Consider the following 5,907-nt stretch of genomic DNA (forward strand, 5'->3'; position numbering starts at 1 on the left):
TTGGTTGGCATGTGATTATGTCTGCGGAACCTGAATAATTTTATTGTGCACTCACTGCACAAGAGGAACCTTACAATTAATATAACACAATCCGGACAAGTTCATGTGTCAGGATCACTTGCACCTCATTGGCCTTTACACAAGTTGGGGGGCAGAATTAGCATCATTGGTGCAATAACTCTAAATACTGATTACCATCAACAACTGTGTTGTTCTAATAATTTTGGACTGAAATAGACCCCTACTGGAACTTAGCAGAAAAGTAGGATGAAAAGTCCTGTCATGCATTCCCTTCGTCATAATCAACATTTCAACCCACCCCAGAGAAAATTACATAACATTTGCATACATTTCTACCAACAGAAATTATGACTATCACATCATCGATTGGTACTTTTATCTCTTCAACATGTGATTGCAGTTTAAATCTCTGGAACATGTTAAATGAATCTAAACACCAGTTCAAAATCAGATATAACCTTTTACTGAAACATACCCAGTGAGAATTTATCAGTATAACTGAGTATTAACAAGCCAAATACATGAAACTAAGCTGAATTTAGCATCTTTTCATAATTATGTTACTTCATGATATGTATAAGAAAAGCACACTTCAGAATAAAGTACGATTAATTTACTGGGAAGTTGTAATTTAAGTGGATACGTCAGATATTAGCAGAGTGAGTTATTTTTTGTGTTAACATCTGTTATTGAATATACGATGTGTTTCTAAACAATAATAATCATGTGAGACTGGTATACTATAATGTAGACACAAACATTGGTTTGTGGTGTAGGTGCACGAATAACTACAATAATGGGTCACGATCACATGCGGCATTGTTGTTTGGTTGCTGCTACTTACAATAAGAAAACAATAATTAAGAATCTGGTAATCTTCCCGTTTGGATCGAAATCGAAGGGGTTGCATATTCACATGAATCTGAGTGGTGGAAACGTGGCAGGTATGACATGAAAACCAATAATACTCAAAAGGAGAGGTGCGATGTGTAGATCGTATCCAGCAATCAATTCGATCCATCAATATCCAAATTTCCAAAAAGTACGTTGTGCCATCAGAAAAGCATAATAATCTGCCATTGAAATTTTCACTGTTTTGGAAATTTTTTATAGGATCACTTATTGCAGACAAATATACCTGCTCTTACTTATTGTTTATTGCTAGAGGAAAAAAAAGGAAAATTTATTTTTATAACTTGTGCTCATTTTTACTTTTATATTTTATTTAGACTTTAAAAACAATTATTATTTTTTATCTATTATGTTTTCGGTGAATGGGTCCCAACCTTCAACCGTACATCATCATACCAGTAATGACGTCTTATGTCACAGAGAAACGTTCCAGAGAAAATGTGGATGTATTTGGACATTTAAAATTGCATTACCAAACTATTTCATCATTCTATTATTTTTGTTTGGTTTATATAAGTTATTTCAGTTATAGATAATTTTAAATCGAATTCATAATGATATATTTAGATAATTTATAAGAGTTTTTTGTATAAAAGTTTAATTTTCCTATAAGAGTTAGGAGCTTATGCTAGATTATACAAGTCTTAATAGGTAAAGAAATATATTTAAGTTTTAATAGTACTTTAGGATAAATAATTTAAATTTAAAGGTGAAGTGATCATAATATTTCATTTTATGCAAATTTTGTGTGTTGTCTGAATCTTGAATGTTGAATGATTTGTTATATGTTGAGTAGTGAAAAGTTAGAATATTTCAAATATGTCAAATTGGTTGAAAATGTTATTTTAAAACAAAATATTTTATGTTAGGCCTAAAAAATGAACGTAACTCTTGGTTAGACCACTATTACGTCTTAAAAGATTTCTAAATTATATGTTGAGTAATTGGGCAAACAAAAATCTTGCTAGGAAAAAATCAATAAATTGAAAATTTGAAATGTTTGAATGTTGGACGAGCCAAATCTTGTTGAGCGAAATTCAATTAATTGAAAACACAACAACTTTGGTCTCTCGACAAGCCATTCCTCATTTGGTGCATTATTTTTGTTGAAACTCTCAAAACTTTTTCACTAGGTGAGCATTTTTTTGGTAGAGTGAGAAGGTTTTTGATCAAGCGCACAATGTTTTTCACTAAGCAAGACAATGTTAAAAATTTTCTGAAAGACATTTTTGTATGTTAAAATTTATTTATTTTACATCAAATTATTATATTATTGATTAATATATTTGGTTAAATGCTATTAAAGGTGATAAATGATGAATAATTGAATTGAATTGAGATGAAATGTATATAAATCATAGCGTATAATGTTATGATTAATATAACACGTGGTGTGTGGTGAACATGATCATTTTCATGGAGGAAATATTATGTTGAAATGATTAAATGATGCATTGAATTTGGGATTCTGGAGGAGATAATTATGATTTACTGATATTGGATTCATGTAGAGGACAATAATAAGTGGTGAGGCTTGAAGGAGATTCTTATGACCTAGTTTACGGTGTGAAAAAAAAAATTGTATTCGGTTAGTCAAGGAGATCTATCTAACCATATGAGTGGACCAAGTTCTTAAAAAATTGTTGTAGTGATAACTTAGTGAAAGTAGTATGACATATACATAATCAAACACACGTCTTTCAAAAGTTGAATAAAATATTTGTGATGTGTGATGTCAATAACTTATGTATGACATGAGAAGTGAGAAGTAGTCAATGGTATAAGAATAATAGAGTTGATATCTGAAAAATGTTTAATGAATGAGTTAAAATGATTTCTATTAGAGTATATGGATGAGATGCAATTACAAAATGTGTATGATTAATAAAAACATGTATGATTTAACTTTAATAAGATTTTTTTTATCATAATGGTATTTTGCTTCATTTTTCTTTTCTTAAACCAAGTAATAAAATATTTATTTATAAATTATTCAATAGAGTGACATGTTTATTTTATTTTTTTAATCCATTTTATTCATATAGATCAACCTATTACATTTCAATATTATCACTAACCTAAACATAGTATAAGAAAAAATACTAACAATTTATAGTACCTAAAATCAGTCTTCAAAATAGTATGATAATTGAGCTTATCTTTTTGAGTTTTGTTCTATATAGTCTTGATATTAACCTCAATTTTTTTTATTGACTACACATGTATAAATAATATTTTAAGGTGATATTGATGAGTATGAAGATATTTGTCTTTGTGAATCTAATTTATGTTATTAAAACATCTTATATTTATTAGGTACTGTAAAAATTTTACATTAACTTTTTCTTTTACATTTAGTTTAGTATCTTACTTTTGTTTTCATTTGACATTTATTCGATTACTATTTGATATTTTAAAATTAATATTTATATAATTAAAATTGCTGTCTTGATATTTAACATTAAAAAAGCTATTATCTTTTTCATATTAAATACTTGATTATATAATTTTTTTGTATGACTTTTATTTTTTATAAAAAATTATTTAATTAATATTTGAAAGAGCAAAATAATAAATACAAGTGTATAAGTATAACACAAAAATTTTATACCTTAAAAAAAATCGAGATAAAATAATTAACAGCAACCTACCTATTATAATCCCTTCGAAGTCATGTCAATCTAGAAGAAAAATAGTTTAAATGTCTATAAAAGCAATTTTTGAAAAAAGATTTTTTGTCTTGTATATTCTTAATGATAAAGAAAAAAAAAAAGGTGTAATGAATTACTATGAGAAGAGTGGACCAAAGGGGGGTTCACTGGCTGTTCTGGAAGATCCCAGAACATTGAACAACAAACATTAAAAGTCGAAACCTGTGAATTCAGAACCAAACATGGTCTCAGTGAACCACAATAACGCTTGTCCACACAAACATATATACATCTGCAATGCAAGTGAGTCAAAGCATCTGTGACCGTACCCTGATTCATTGCATTATCTGCTGCAAGTTATGAACTGAGAGGGTGTAATAGTATCATTCACAACTAATCACTGTTCTTCCACGATGATTTCATCTTGAAAGTTTCACGATTAAAAATAAAATAATTTTATAATATATAAATAAGTTATAAATTTTATTTTGTAAGTTGATTTTGTAGATTTTATAAAGTTGAATCAAACTTAAACTTTACTTCTGATACTTAATCGATATAACCTATTTCAGGGCAAACATAATATGAATCATAAGTAAGACATTTCAGTCCCTTATGTTTATTCAAATAGCCAAGAATAAGGTCGATGAATTATTATTATAGTTTAAATATGATGTTAGATTTTGTGGTGGAATTGAAAGATCATGTTATAGTATTCATTTTTGATCCATACATGTTGATTTAAGTTTAAAAGTTTCAAATAGATATAATGATGATTTTGGTTTGGATTTGATTATTGAGTATAACTGGTTGATAATGTACGAGATGTTTTATGGTAGCTTTGTTAATAACGTATCACTCAAGAGAGACCTTATTTATTGGAATTCACTGAATTTATTAGAAAAATTAAATGTTTATATTGTATAAGGAAAAGTTGATGTTATTTATGAATAGTTTTTCTCCTGAAACATAGTTATTGGTATCAAACATGCACTAGAGGCTTGTTAACATAGTCATATATATTGTAAACTCGAGGAATATTGTATTGTATGTCCTAAGAACGTGATTAACATAGTGATATATACGTTAAATATGAATCACGGTGTCACATAGAAGCATAAGTTTGCGTTAATGGGGAAATTAAAAGGACGAAAAATGAAGGCATATTCTGTTCTAGTCATGTCAGTGCGTCACATGAGGTTTCTGAGTAATCGCTGCGTTCGGCGACAGAAAACAGGATCATTGGTACTGCGGTTCTGAAACCAGACGCAGGCGCAGGTACATACCAAAACCTCAAAACAAAACAATAAAATAAACGAAAAAGTAGTGATTCTTTTCACCGACCTGTGTGTGTCTAAAATAAATCAAGTGGAAGATGTTGTTAGGGAACCAGAAAGTAACGTGTTGAGTGACGTTGACCACAAACTCTGTCACAGTTTCTTCAGATTCAGTGGCTCTAACCCCAGAGCACATCATCCTTCAACCCATAACATCAATCACCAGATTGATCGAAGAAAACGAAAAAGGGTTTGGGAAAGCTCCAACCTTGTAGCGGACACGAAATGAAATGAATTGTATTCGTGAAAAACAATGATATAGCGATTCACCCGACCAGACCCACAACCTTTGCAATTATTGTGAGAGAAAAAATAGACCCACCACTGAGATTAGAGAGGGAAAAAAGATCATAGGGTGATATGCGTTGAGGTGAAAATTCCAAAAGTGAAGGAAGGTGAAAGGGTACCTGTGGATCCATGTTTGGCTCTGTTCTTGTCACGTAGCTTTTCAAAATTATATTTGAGTGAGAATGGCACCTAGTGTCAGATTCCAACATAGGAATCGTCTTTTTCTCTTCGATTTCTGTTGCGAACCCAAACTTTGATCATCATAGCGGTCAAAAGGGTGACTTTCATTTTATATTCACTGGTCTGGGATAGAATCTACACCAAGAACAAACAGATATGTTTATGGTGTTTCATAAATGAGAAAAAAAGTACTCTTTTATTCATTATTTGGTATAGGTGATTTAATTAATGATAGTAGGTGTTTGTGGGATTGATTTATGATAATATGTAAGAACGGTTTAAATAGTTTCTTATCATTATTTAATATGTAAACTGTTAATTTACTTTTCTGTCTTACATTTAATTATTCTAATAATCCTATTTATTATTATTTTTAAAATATATTTATTATTGGAAATCAATAAATAATATCTTAAATGTTTAATATGTTTAAGAAATACTCTTTATTATTTTTTAACTAATTACTTATAATAAAAAATTATTATTATTTTACACTTTTTACATTAGATCAAAAGTAA

The 5,907-nt window shown here is 29.2% G+C and overlaps 1 long non-coding RNA gene across 1 annotated transcript; it reads right to left on the reverse strand.

The window, feature by feature from the left end:
* Window positions 1-4,585: 4,585 nt before the first annotated feature.
* Window positions 4,586-5,632, reverse strand: LOC114170452 (uncharacterized). Its single transcript, XR_003601063.2, has 2 exons — window positions 5,329-5,632; window positions 4,586-5,245 (listed from the first exon to the last, which is right to left on the reverse strand). It is a non-coding gene; the product is annotated as an uncharacterized LOC114170452 (long non-coding RNA).
* Window positions 5,633-5,907: the final 275 nt, after the last annotated feature.

Source organism: Vigna unguiculata, chromosome 11, assembly GCF_037176805.1.
Source record: "Vigna unguiculata cultivar grain cowpea cultivar isolate G323 ecotype 2 chromosome 11, ASM3717680v1, whole genome shotgun sequence".
In the NCBI taxonomy this organism is placed as follows: domain Eukaryota; kingdom Viridiplantae; phylum Streptophyta; class Magnoliopsida; order Fabales; family Fabaceae; genus Vigna; species Vigna unguiculata.